The sequence below is a fragment of the Ursus maritimus genome, unplaced genomic scaffold, assembly GCF_017311325.1.
Source record: "Ursus maritimus isolate PB19 unplaced genomic scaffold, ASM1731132v1 scaffold_21, whole genome shotgun sequence".
Classification (NCBI taxonomy): domain Eukaryota; kingdom Metazoa; phylum Chordata; class Mammalia; order Carnivora; family Ursidae; genus Ursus; species Ursus maritimus.
In genome coordinates, this window is record NW_024424564.1 from 47,726,087 (window position 1) to 47,739,139 (window position 13,053).

Consider the following 13,053-nt stretch of genomic DNA (forward strand, 5'->3'; position numbering starts at 1 on the left):
ACCATTGTAAACTTAAAGAATGGAAATGCGGCGTATAATATTTATCCGAATTATTAGAGGAGGAAAATAGAATGAGAAAGCCCACCCAATCAATCCTAAACCGAGCAAGAACAGAGAGAAAAAATAAATGTAAGACAAATAGATGACAGATACAGATTCAAGAAATGGAAGTAGACTAAATGTTGTAGTTAAAATACAAAGACTATCAGACTGGCTAGAAATCCAACTACATGCAGTTTAGAAGAGAAATCCACAAGAGACAGTCCCAAAATGGAAGGATACTGAAAGGATGAAAGTAAATGTGCAGAAACTACATTACACCAAAGCTAACGAAAAGAAGGCTCGTGTAGTTCCTTTAATACTGGGGGGAAAAAAACCAAAAACCCTTGCTAGAGATAAAGAAAGTCCTTCATAATGAAAATGACCCAAGTCACCAGAAAGATGGAACAATTTCAAATTTGTGTGCAAATTCCATAATCTCAAAATATAAGAAACATGAAGAAAACTACGCAGAAAAATAGACAAATCCACAATCCTAGTGGGAGACTTAAAAACACACCCCTCTGTGATTGGTAGAAGAAACAAATATATTCAATAAGAGTCTAAGAAATTTGATTGATGGACCTTCATAGACTACTGTGGCGACAACTGTAGAGTTACGTATGGAATATTTACAAAGACAGCAAATCTCAAGAAATGTCTAAAGTTTGAAATCATACAGAGTACATTCTCTGACCGCAACACAAATAAGCCAGAAGTTGATAACTAGAAGAACTTCAAAAGCCCCATGTGTTTGGAAATTAAGAAGTATATTTCTAAATAACTGATGGATCGAAGAAGAAATCATAATGGAAATTATAAAACGCTTTTATATTGCAACAATGAGAATGGAAATATTACATATTAAAAACTGCAGGGGCGCTTGGCTGGCTTGGTTGGAAGAGGCTGCGGCTCTTGATCTTGGGGTCATGAGTTTGAACCCCATACTGGGTGTGGAGATTACTTAAAAATAAAATCTTTTTTAAAAAATTGCAGGCTACAGCTAAAGCATGACTTAAAGGGACATTTACGGCTTTTAATGCTTATATTAGGAAAAAGAAAACTCTGAAAGTAGTAAGTAGGTGCCCATCTCAAGAAGCAGGAAAAAGAACAGTAAAGTAAAAACAAAGGAAACAGAAGGAGAGAGTGAAATAAGAGCAGAAGATAATGAAAAGGACGAGCAAAAACAAAAATTACTTCTATGAAAACACTAATTATACTGACAACCTCTGGCGAAATTTATCAAGAAAAAAAAGAGAGTGAAGGCACAATTAACCAGTATCAGGAATGAAAAGCCAGAGAGTCTGTGGATATCGAGAGAAAGAAAACATGAAAGATAATTATGCATAACTTTATGACAATAGCTTAAAAATCTTGATGAACTAGGAACATTCCTAGAAAAAACATAATTTACCAAAACCAACACGAGAGGAAACCTGAATGAGCATCCCTTGTCATAGTACCAAAGTATCTAGCAACGGACCATTGAGCATTCATAGCAGGTGCCAGCCTTAGCCCTGAGCAGAGTCCAGGAGACCCCTGGCTACGCCAGGCATTAACTCTTTGATTTATATGTCCTCAGAAGGTCTGGGAAATCTGGGGCAGCCATGGAGTGGTTGTGGCACTTGGGGGGTTGGGAGGGGTGGCTCTGTTTAAGCTGGTAGGAAACTATCTCGATACTGTAGCAACTTGATGTCCCCCTGATGTCCCGTAGCCCCAACTGAGCATCACATCTCCCCATAACCATGAAAAGAATGGAATCAATCATCAGTAATGTTCCCACAAAGAAAACTTCACCTATGAGTTGTTTAAAGAAGAAATAATTCCAGTCTTACCCAACCTTCCCGCATACCAGAAAAAGAGGGAGTACTTCCCAGTTCTTTTTTGTGACAAGTACAGTGCAAAAATAAAATTATAAATTAACGTCTCTCATGAATATAGATACACAAATCTTTAACAAAACGTCAGCAAACCAAATCTGGCGGTATAGCAAAATGATATTACCTCGTGACAAAATTGGGTCTTGTCCAGAAATGCAAGGTTGGCTTAACATTTGAAAATCAGTCGATGTAATTCACCGCATTAAAAGTTAAAGGAGAAAAACATATGGTCATCTCCATAGATGCGGGAAAAGTTCAATATCTGTTTGTTTTAAAATGTGTCGCAAGCTAGGAATACAAGGGAATGTCTTAATCCCGGTAAAGGTATCTACAAAAAACCTATGGCAAATATCCTAATTAATGGGGAAACATTGAAAGCATTCCCCTTGAAATTGGTAACAAAGCAAGGATGGTCACAATCTCCATTTCCATTAAACACTGTACCAGCTATCCTAGACCTGTGTTTTCCAACATGGTAACCACTAGCCACCTGTGACTAATGAGAACTTGAAATGGGACTAGTCCCAATTGGGATGTAAGAGTAAAATTCAATACACATGGGATTTAAAGACTTAGTACAAAAAAACCTAAAACTTGACACCGTAAAATGTTTCATTAATAGTTTTACATTGATTACATATTAAAACAATATTCTTACAAATTAAGGTTATATGAAATATATTATAAAAATTAATTTCACCTGCTGCTTTTGATTTTTTAATGTGACTACTAGAAGATTTCACAGTATGCACGTGGTCTGCGTATCTGACTCACGTTAGGTTTTGGAGAGTGCTATCCTAGACAGCAAGACAACAAAAAGAAAACAAAGGTAAAAGGATTAGAAATAAACAAAACTGTCATTATTTTCGGATTCTTCGTAGAAAATCAAAAAAATTCCTCAGATTATTTTTTCAAATTGATAAAAGAATGTAGCAAAATTGTTGTATTTTTTAAAACCAGCATAGGGGCGCCTGGGTGGCTCAGATGGTTAAGTGTCCAATTCTTTTTTTGTTTTTTAAAGATTTTATTTATTTATTTGACAGAGAGAGAGACAGCCAGAGAGAGAGCGAACACAAGCAGGGGAAGTGGGAGAGGAAGAAGCAGGCTCCCAGCGGAGGAGCCTGATGTGGGCTCGATCCCAGAACGCCAGGATCATGCCCTGAGCCGAAGGCAGACGTTTAACGACTGAGCCACCCAGGCGTCCCAAGTGTCCAATTCTTGATCTCAGCTTGGGTTATGATCTCAGGGTTGTGAGTTCACCCCCCTCATGGAGCCTACTTAAAACAAAATGAAACAAAAAAAACAACATACAAAAATCTGTTGTTTTATACTTCTCTATGCCAGTAATAAATGATTAGAAGACGAAGTACGGGGGCTCCTGGGTGGCTCAGTTGTTTGAGCGTCTGCTTGTGGCTCAAGTCATGATCCCGGGGTCCTGGGATCAAGCCCCATGTTGGGCTCTCTGCTCAGCGGGAGCCTTCTTCTCCCTCTCCCTCTGCCTGCCACTCCACCTGCTTGTGCTCTCTCTGTGTGTCAAATTAGTAAATAAAATCTTTAAAAAACAAAGATGAAGTACATTAAGATTTCATTTGTAGCATAATAAAAATAGAGCGTCTGAGTGGCTCAGCTGGTTAAGCGTCTGACTCTTGATCTCAGCTCAGGTCATGATCTCAGGGTTGTGAGATCTAGTCCCATGTCTGGCTCCACACTCAGTGCAAGTGTCCTCTTAAGATTCTCTCTGTCTCTCTCTACTCCCCTTCCCACCCACTCTCTCTTTCTCAAATAAATAGATAAATAAATAAAATCTTTTTAAAAATATATAAAGTACCTAGGAATAAATTGAGCGAAAATACACAAGGTCCTTACGGAATAAAACTTTATACGGAGAGACATTAAAAACTAGATAAAAATGGAGGATTAACATAGAAAACAAACAGGTAGGGGCGCCTGGCTGGCTCAGTTGGTGGAGCACGTGACTCTTGAACTCAGAGTTGTGAGTTCAAGCCCCATTTTGGGTGTAGAGATTACTTAAAACTAAAATCTTTAATAAATGAACAAATAAACAGGCGGTTACCAGAGGGGAGGTGGGGGACGAAGAGGACACTTACCCCGATGAGCACTGAGTAAAGTATAGAATTGTTGAATCACTATATCATACACCCAAAACTAATCTAACACCATACGTTAACTACGCTGAAATTAAAACTTTATTAAAATGGAGAGTTAAGCCATGTTCATAGATTGGAAGACTCAGCACTGGAACCACGTCAGTTCTCTCCAAACTCATCTATAGAGTCAGGGCAATCCTAATCAAAACCATCCAATTTTTTGGAACTGGATAGGCTGTAGGTAACATTTACATGGACGTGCAGAGGGCTGAGACTAGCCAAGGCACCCTTGAAGGAGGAGAAGGGAGAGATGGTGATGAAGAAATTGTCCCTAGCAGGTAGAAAGACATAACCCAAACACTCAACAAACATATATGTGGAGGGAGGGACGGAGCCTGAGACCGCTGGTCAGTGGGTACGAACTTTTCAATAAATGGTGTTGAGATTATCAGTTAATCATACGAGGGGAAAAAATGCAATTAGGTCTCCTACATCACAAAAATGTATGCCATAGGACTGTCAAGCTTAATGAGAAAAGCAAAACTCTGAAACTTTCAGGAGATGATATTTTACCATGTCTTTGTTCACGAGAGGTAGAGAATAATTTCTTACACGAGAAACAAAGAACATAAGTCACACGGGAACAATTGATAACTCCAACTACATTAACATTATAAACTCTACCAAAGACTGTCTAGACAGTTAAAAGAGGATGAAAGTATTTAAAATACTCATTAATTGACAAAGGAATGTATGTGAGGACTTCCTATGAATCGAGAAGGAGGATAGACAACTGATTGGAACAGAAATACAGGAGTGGAGAAGGATGGCAAAAGAGTTGAACCCTAACTCTATTAAGAGGGACCACAAATGATCGGTCCCATGAGCCGTGCAAACACAACCCCCCGATGAGATGTACAACTTCACCCCCACCTGATAAGCAGACGTTGAAAAGTCTGATAATGGCCAGTCCTGAGGGGAGCATGTACCCCCACGGACTCTCACACACCATTGATGAGAATGCCCACGGATTCTCCCCTCTTGGGAAATCAGCTTGGCACCACTGGGTCCATTCAAACCCTCATGGAATCTGTGAGCCAGGCAATGTGTCTCCTAGGGACACATGTCAGAGCCGTGCTTGGATACGTGCACCCCAAAAATCTGTTTTTAAATGTTCATAGCAACGGTGTTTGTGGAAACCTGACACTGGAACCCGCCTCCAAATTCAGGAGGCTGAGCGAGTGAAGTCTGGAATAGTCACACGCTGGATTATTATTCAGCATCGGGGCGGAAGGAACAGCCGTGATACACATCAACTTGGATGGATCTTTCAAAACAATGTTTAGCAAAAGAAATAAGAATACAAACCATATGGTCCCGCTTATATACAGTTCAAAACCAGGCAAAGCAAAACGCTATGTTGTGTACGGATGCGTGCGCTGATGATAAAACCAGTGAGAAACAAGGAAATGATTATTGCAGAGATCAAAATAATCATTTCCCCTTGGGGAGCAAGGCCAGTATGAATGCAGAGAAACACGTTGTCCTGATGACATGCCCTTACTTGATTTGGAATGGGAGTGTCTGCTTTGTCATTATTCTTCGAATGTCCTTATATTTTATAGACTCTTGTATATGTATTATGTGTCCCAATCCCAAAATTCAATTAAATTTAAAAGAAATGTTTCTGAAACTATAGTTAGGGGGCTACACTCTACAGGGCGTTTTAGGTTATGTTGAGGATTTCTGTCTTTATCCAAAAAAGGACCAGGTAGCTCAAGGGGAAATTATGGCTGAAAGAGAAATACTAAGAGTAATAGAGGGGCCCCTGGGTGGCTCAGTCGGTTGAGAGTCTGACTTTTGACTCCAGTTCAGGTCAGGATCTCAGGGTCGTGAGATCATGAGATCGAGCCCCACGATCATGAGATAGAGCTCCGCGCTGAGTGTGGAAACTGCTTAAGAGTCTTACCCCTCCCCTCCCTCCAGCGCTCTCCCACTCTTTCTAAAATGAAAAAAGGGTGGGGGGAGCTCCTGGGTGCCTCAGTCAGTTAAGTGTCTGCCTTCAGCTCAGGTCGTGATCCCAGAGTCCTGGGATCAAGTCCCGCACTGGGCTCCCTGCTCAGCCAGGAGCCTGCTTCTCCCTCTGCTTGCTGCTCCCCCTGCTTGTGCCCTCTCTCTCTCTGTCAAATAAATAAATAAAATCTTAAAAAATAATAATTAAAAGTTAAAAAAAGGAAATACAAATATTAAGAGTAACAGAAAAAAATTCACTCAAAGATAGTAAGAGTAAGTCGGGATGTTTGGGATGAAAGCTCCTCAGAGAGATTTTAGGAGACCCCCCCCCCCCATGAGCATAACAAGAACGAAGTGCTTTGAGAAAGGAGCAATCAGAATGTAAGAACAAATTCTTGGACGTTAAAAACATTGCTGATTAACAAAAAGTATGCTGGTTAACATAGCACAAAGGTGTAAAATATGAAGGAAAAAAAAAAAAACCAAGAGCTATGAAAGATCTTTCCAGGTCCGACATTTGCTATCAGAAGTTTCAGAAAGAGAAAGTAGGAGGTTAACGGGGCGGAAATGGCCAAATAGAAAAGAATTTTCCAGTGTCAAACAGACATAGCACCACCAAATTGAAAAGCTTGTCAACTGATGAGCGGGATGGATTTTTTTCTTTTTTTTAAAGTTGGTTCCATGACCAGCATGGAACCCAAGGCAGAGCTTGAACTCATGACACTGAGATCAAGACTTGAGCTGAGATCGAGAGTCAGACACTTAACTGATTGAGCCACCCAGGTGCCCCACAATTTTTAAAAGGCTAACACATATATATACTAAGAAATGTATGAACAAGCTATCAGAAAGAACGAGTTCTCAACATTTGCTACAACATGGACGGCACTGGAGGAGATAATGCTAAGTGAAATAAGTCAAGCAGAGAAAGACAATTATCATATGATTTCTCTCATCTATGGAACATAAGAACTAGGATGATCGGTAGGGGAAGAAAGGGATAAAGAAAGGGGGGGTAATCAGAAGGGGGAATGAAGCATGAGAGACTATGGACTATGAGAAACAAACTGAGGGCCTCAGAGGGGAGGGGGTGGGGGAATGGGATAGGCTGGTGATGGGTATTAAGGAGGGCACGTATTGCATGGTGCACTGGGTGTTATACACAACTAATGAATCATCGAACCTTAAAAAAAAAAAAAAGAAAGAAAAGAAATGTCTGAACATGAAGGATTTAAAAAATTAAAAGCTTTCTGTTTGAAACAAAATCACAGGGTTGCCTGTGATTTCCACAGGACAACTCTTGATTTCAGCTCAGGTCATGATCTCAGGGTTGTGAGATCGAGCCCCATGTCAGGCTCCAAGCTGGTTGTGGAGCCTGCTTGGGATTCTCCCTCTCTCTCTTCCTCTGTCCCACCTCCCCCACCCTGCTCTCCCTGTCTCTCTAAAAATATAAAATAAAATAAAACAAAATCACAAAGAAAGGAATATGAATCAGTCTGACATCACCAATAACAGAGGCCAGAAGACAGCAGAGAATGAAATTCAAATTCTAAGGGAAAATTACTTTGAACCAAAAATTATATACCTTCTGGGCCAGTTAACAACGGTCTCTGTAGTAGAAAATATGACTGACAGCACCTCAAAAGAATAGGAGACCATTTTCTCATCTAACAAGACATATGTAGGAAGTATTGCCTGTTCGTTCCATAGATCAGAGACATTAGGGCAAGCATCTCTGTGATGCCACAGGCCTCTACCTTATATTTATTGCCACATGGTCACAAGATAACTGCTACAGCTCCAGACATCACATCCATGTTCCTTTCAAGAAGGAGGAGAAAGGTTGGTGCCACATGCTTATGGTCCCTTTTACCCTGATTTTATCGGGAAAAGAAAGCTTACCCAGGAAACCCAAGAAAAGTTCTGTTTATGGTCCAGTTGCCAGAAATGTGTCACAGAGCTCCTCCTGGCTGCCAAAGAGCCTGAGAAAGCAAGTAGTTAGCCAAATTACATTGTTGTCCCATACTTGGAAAAGGGGTTCTGTGAGAAAGAAATAAGTTGGGGAATGGATATTAGGTAGGCAACTAGCAGATTAGCCTCATTAGCCAAACTCAACTATGAGGGCTCAATAAAGACATTTTTCAGACATGCAAGAGCTCTGGAAACTTACCTCCTGAACACCCTTCATTAGGAAGTTATTTCAGAATCTACTTCAGCAAGAATGGCTATGGATTAGGGTAAATAATGCTAGCCATTAGACCAAATACACACACACACACACACACACACACACACACACACACACACACACACAGAGTCTCAGTAGTTAAATGTACTAAGAGTTCATTTCTTGACCACCTTAGAATCCAGTGTAGATTAGTCGGGGCAGGGGTGGGGGTAGGGGAGGCTGCTCCACACAGTTATTCAGGACTCAGACGTCTTCTGTCTAGTTGTTCACCATCCCCTGGAGCCTCAGAGTCCTCCATGGGAAGATCCAGCTGGTGAACAAGGGGAGAGAGAAAGCACGTCACTTCCATGGAAATAACACACCTTCCAGGCACATTCCGTTGGCAAGAACTAGTCATAGTGCCAAGAATGGATGCGAGGGATTGAGTCATCTGTCACAGCACCAAGGGACCGGAGGAACTCAGGGATTTTGGTGAGCACTGGTAAGTACAAGAGGTGGAAACCAAATAAGAGAAAAGTGTAGGAAATAAGAAACAAAGGGATTTATCCAGGAGTCCAGTGGAAACCTGGAAACCTGTGGCAGCATGCCTAGGAAGCAATTTTCCTGTCTCTGGGGTGGCAACCAAGGAGCAGAATCACTGGATTGTAAATGGCAACGTTCAGAGAAACTGTCAAACTGTTTTCTACACAAGCTGGATGATTTTATATTCCATTAACACTGTTGGAGAGTTCTGGTTGCTCTACACCCTTGCCAACACTTAATATCTTAAGTTTTTTCCATTTTAACTATTTATTGTATGTGTGCTGATAGAGTGTAGAGAACTTGCATTTCTCTAATGACTAATGATATTGAGCATCTTTTCACTGGTTTATTTGTCATTCTATATCCTCCTTGGTAAAGTGTGTTTTTAAATCTTCTGCCCATTTAAAAAGTCTGGTTGTTTGTCTTATTTCTGAGTTATAAGAATTTATACATTTATTTATACATTTCAAGTCCTTTACCAGATAAATGTTTTGCAAATATTTTCTCCTAGACTGTGGCTTGTCTTTTAATTTTCTTAATGATGTCTTTCAAAGAATGAAAGCTCTTACATTTAGGTATATGATCCATTATGAGTTAATTTTTGTATACGATGTAAGGTGAGGATCAAGCTTCATTTTTTTTCCAAATGATTCTCCAACTTGTCAGTTTCCCCACCCAAAAGACTGATAGAATTTTTATTGAGATTATGTTGAATCCATAGCTCGATTTTGAAATGACTGACATCTTAACAATATTGAATTTTCCAATCCATGAAAATATTATAACTCTCCATTTAACAATAGTTAATATTTAGTTCTTGTTTAATTTCTTTCAACAATGTTGACATTTTCAGCAATGTTCTATAGTTTTGGGGGTATTACTGCTACACGTTCTTGTCAGAGTTATCCCTAAGTGTTTCATTGCTGTGTTATGTGGCATTTTTAAAAGTCAATTTCCAGTTGTTCATGACCAGTATACAGAATGAAGTTTGATTTTTTATTTTGACCTTGTATCCTACAGAATTGCCATACTCACTTATTAGTTTTATTAGCTTCTTTGTAAATTTCACTCCGTTTTCTACATGGATGATCTGATATTAAAGGAAGTTTTCCTTCATTTCCAGTCTGTATGCCTTTGTTTTTCTTCCCTTATTGCATTGGCTAAGACCTCTAGTATGATGTTGACTGGAGGTATTAAGAGCAGACGTCTTTGCTTTTTCCTGATCTTGGGGAGAAAGCACTCAGTTTTACCAGTATTGATGATATCAGCTATGGGTTTTTTTTTTTTTGTAGGCACATTTTATTAGATTGAGAGAGTTTCCTTCTATTCCTAGTTTGCTGAGAGTTTTCATTGTAACAGTGTTGAATTTTATCAGATGCTTTTTTTTGCATCTATTGAGATGATCATATGGTTTTTTCTTGTCTAAGTCAACTACTATGATGAATTAACATTTGATTTTTAAAATCAATAATAAAGTTAAAAATATTGTCTACAGTTCACATTTTATTTTTTTTTAAAGATTTTATTTATTTATTTGACAGGGAGAGAGAGCCAGTGAGAGAGGGAACACAAGCAGGGGGAGTGGGAGAGGGAGAAGCAGGCTCCCAGCGGAGGAGCCTGATGTGGGTCTTGATCCCATAACGCCGGGATCACGCCCTGAGCTGAAGGCAGACGCTTAACGACTGAGCCACCCAGGCGCCCCAACAGTTCACATTTTAAATATAAAAATGCAGATTCTCAGGCCCTGAAGGGTATCTCAGACCCTCTGTCTGGCTCAGCTCCCACCCACCTCTTAATTCCTTCCTCTTCTCCCAACCACTATAGTCACTACCATGCCATCACCTTCCCTCCCAGATCAAACCACCAGCACCCCTCACCTTGGTCTCTGCTACCTCTTCCATCCAGTGCTAACAGCCAGAAGAATTGCACCATTGCCTACTAACCACTTATGATATCGTGATTCCAAATAAGCAATAAGTATCTGGTCTTCTTCCCATTTCTGGCATAGCACCTCTAAAATCCTTGGAATTCCCTAAATGATAAGAGCCATAAAGTTGTCTTGATATTTATAACAAGCCCCTTTCAACTACATCTGAGTTTATGTTAATGAAGTGAGTTTTGGAAAGCAACTAAGGATGGGGGCTGGTTGCCAGGGGAACTAACCAGGTGATTACAGGGTTCCAGCTTTCAGCACCCCCCCCCAAGACTTTCAGGGAGGGGAGTGGGGCTGGAGGTTGAATCAGTAGCCAATGGCCAGTGATTTAATCAGTTATGCCTATGTAATAAAGCCTCCATAAAAACCCAGAAGGATGGGGTTCAGAGAGCTTCCAGATCGGTTTACACCGGAGGTCTCAGGAGAGTGGTGCGCTAGGAGAGGCTAAAATCTCCACACCCCTTTCCCCAAACCTTGCTCTGTGCCTCTCTTCCAGTGGGCTGTTGCCAAGCTATATCCTTTTATAATAAACCAGTCATCTGGTAAGTAAACTGTTTTTCCTTGGTTCTGAGAGCTGCTCTAGCAAATGAATTGAACCCGAGGAAGATGTCATGGGAGCCTCTGATTCATAGCAGATAAGTTGGTCAGAAGCACAGGTGAGAGACCTGGACTTGTGATTGGCATCTGAAGTGGGGTATAGTGGGGGAGGGGGAGACTTGTGGGACTGAGGAGCCCTTAACCCGTGGGATCCAACACTATCTCTAGGTAGACAGAATCACAATTGAGTTAATAGCTTGGTAGTGTTGGAAAACACACTGGACCACCCTTCCGTGGCTCTCAGCTCAGGACCTCCATACTTTGGAATTTTCCTTCACTGGCTTTCCCCTCACCCCTCCTGTGATTACCGTGGACCTCTATCAGTCCCTGTGTGTCCATCCTTCGAAAGGAAGTTCAACCATCCCCTCCTCCATGAATCATCCAGGCTAACCCTTCTGCCTGACCCCCAGCAAAACCTCCAGGCTTCCTCCAGTCACAGCCCTGATCCTGCTGTCTGTCTGTGCATATCTCACCATCAGGCTGCTCCATCTCACCATCCCGGGCTCTGCCTAGAGCCAGGCACACGATAGGGGGTTCGTGCTTGTTGAGTGAACAAATAAATGCTCAATGAGAAGCTGGCTTAAGCAATGCATGGGGAAGAGGGCAGAAGACGACGGGCTACACAAGAGAGGGTGGGAGGGCTGTTAAAGGGCCAGCTCCAGCTGAAAAACATTGCAGAGGGATGGCTGCAGATGGCAGGTGCCTCTTCTCATCGTGAGCTCAGGACAGTGGGACTCACTGTGACCACCAGGTGGCGCCAGGCTCCCAGGCGTCCGGCGGCGCAGCCCTTGTTCCCCAACTTCCCTCAAAGGATGGAACCCCAAAGAGGGCAGAGCCAGAACCTGCCGGACCCACAGCAGCAACGAAAGAGGGTCCCCCGAGGCAGGTCCTTGGTGTCACTTCAGATACTCAGGGGGTCTTACCCTTTTTGCTTTTCTGTCCCTGAGATTCTGCCTGTGGAGACGGTATGCCTGCCCTTGGCTGCAAAACCCCTCAGGGAGGGTGGGGGTGATGGGTGTGTCACAAAGAAAATGGAAGAGAACGGGCCTTGGACCCAAGAGACCCGAGCTCAAGTCCCCAGTCTGACGCTTACTGGCTGTGTGACTTGGGAACTCAGAGGCTCCCACTCGCAATGTGCAGGAATGTTCTGAGTGCTTCACATTCATCACTCAGTTAATCCCTCCACCACCCTAGGATGTAGAAACCACTATTAGCCCCCTTCTACAGGTGAGGGAACTGAGGCACAGAGAAGATAAGTAGCTAACTAAAGGTTACACAGCTAACTTGTGGGTCCTGGCCCACCAAGCCTCTGCTGGGGAGGGGTTAGACATGGATGGCCCGGCTGGGCGGGGAGAAGAGGGTGGGACCGAGGCCCCAGGAAGGACCCAGAGGGTCCAGGCTGGCAGGGGAAGCCAAGCAGACTGAGGAAAAGCCAGTAGAGAGGGGCTCTCAGAGCCAAGCAGGAGGGAGACACGGAAGGCGCTGAAGGCCCATGGGAGATGTGGCCGTTTCCGGAGTGCTGGCCACAGCCTCGGGGGCAGGTGGAGAGGCAGTATGGACAAGAGGGAAGGGGGAGAAGGATGGTGGAGCTGGGTCAAGGGGCTTGTTCGTTTGTTTTAGGGCGGACACTGAGGACGGACTGCTGAGGGAGAACCAACTGAAACGTGGGGGCTGGTGGAACGGCAGCTGATGATTCTGGAAGGAGAAGGCAGGAGAGAGGAACACCGGGAGACCCCACCGTGTGATGTCCTCGGGTCCTCAGGCGTCCACTCT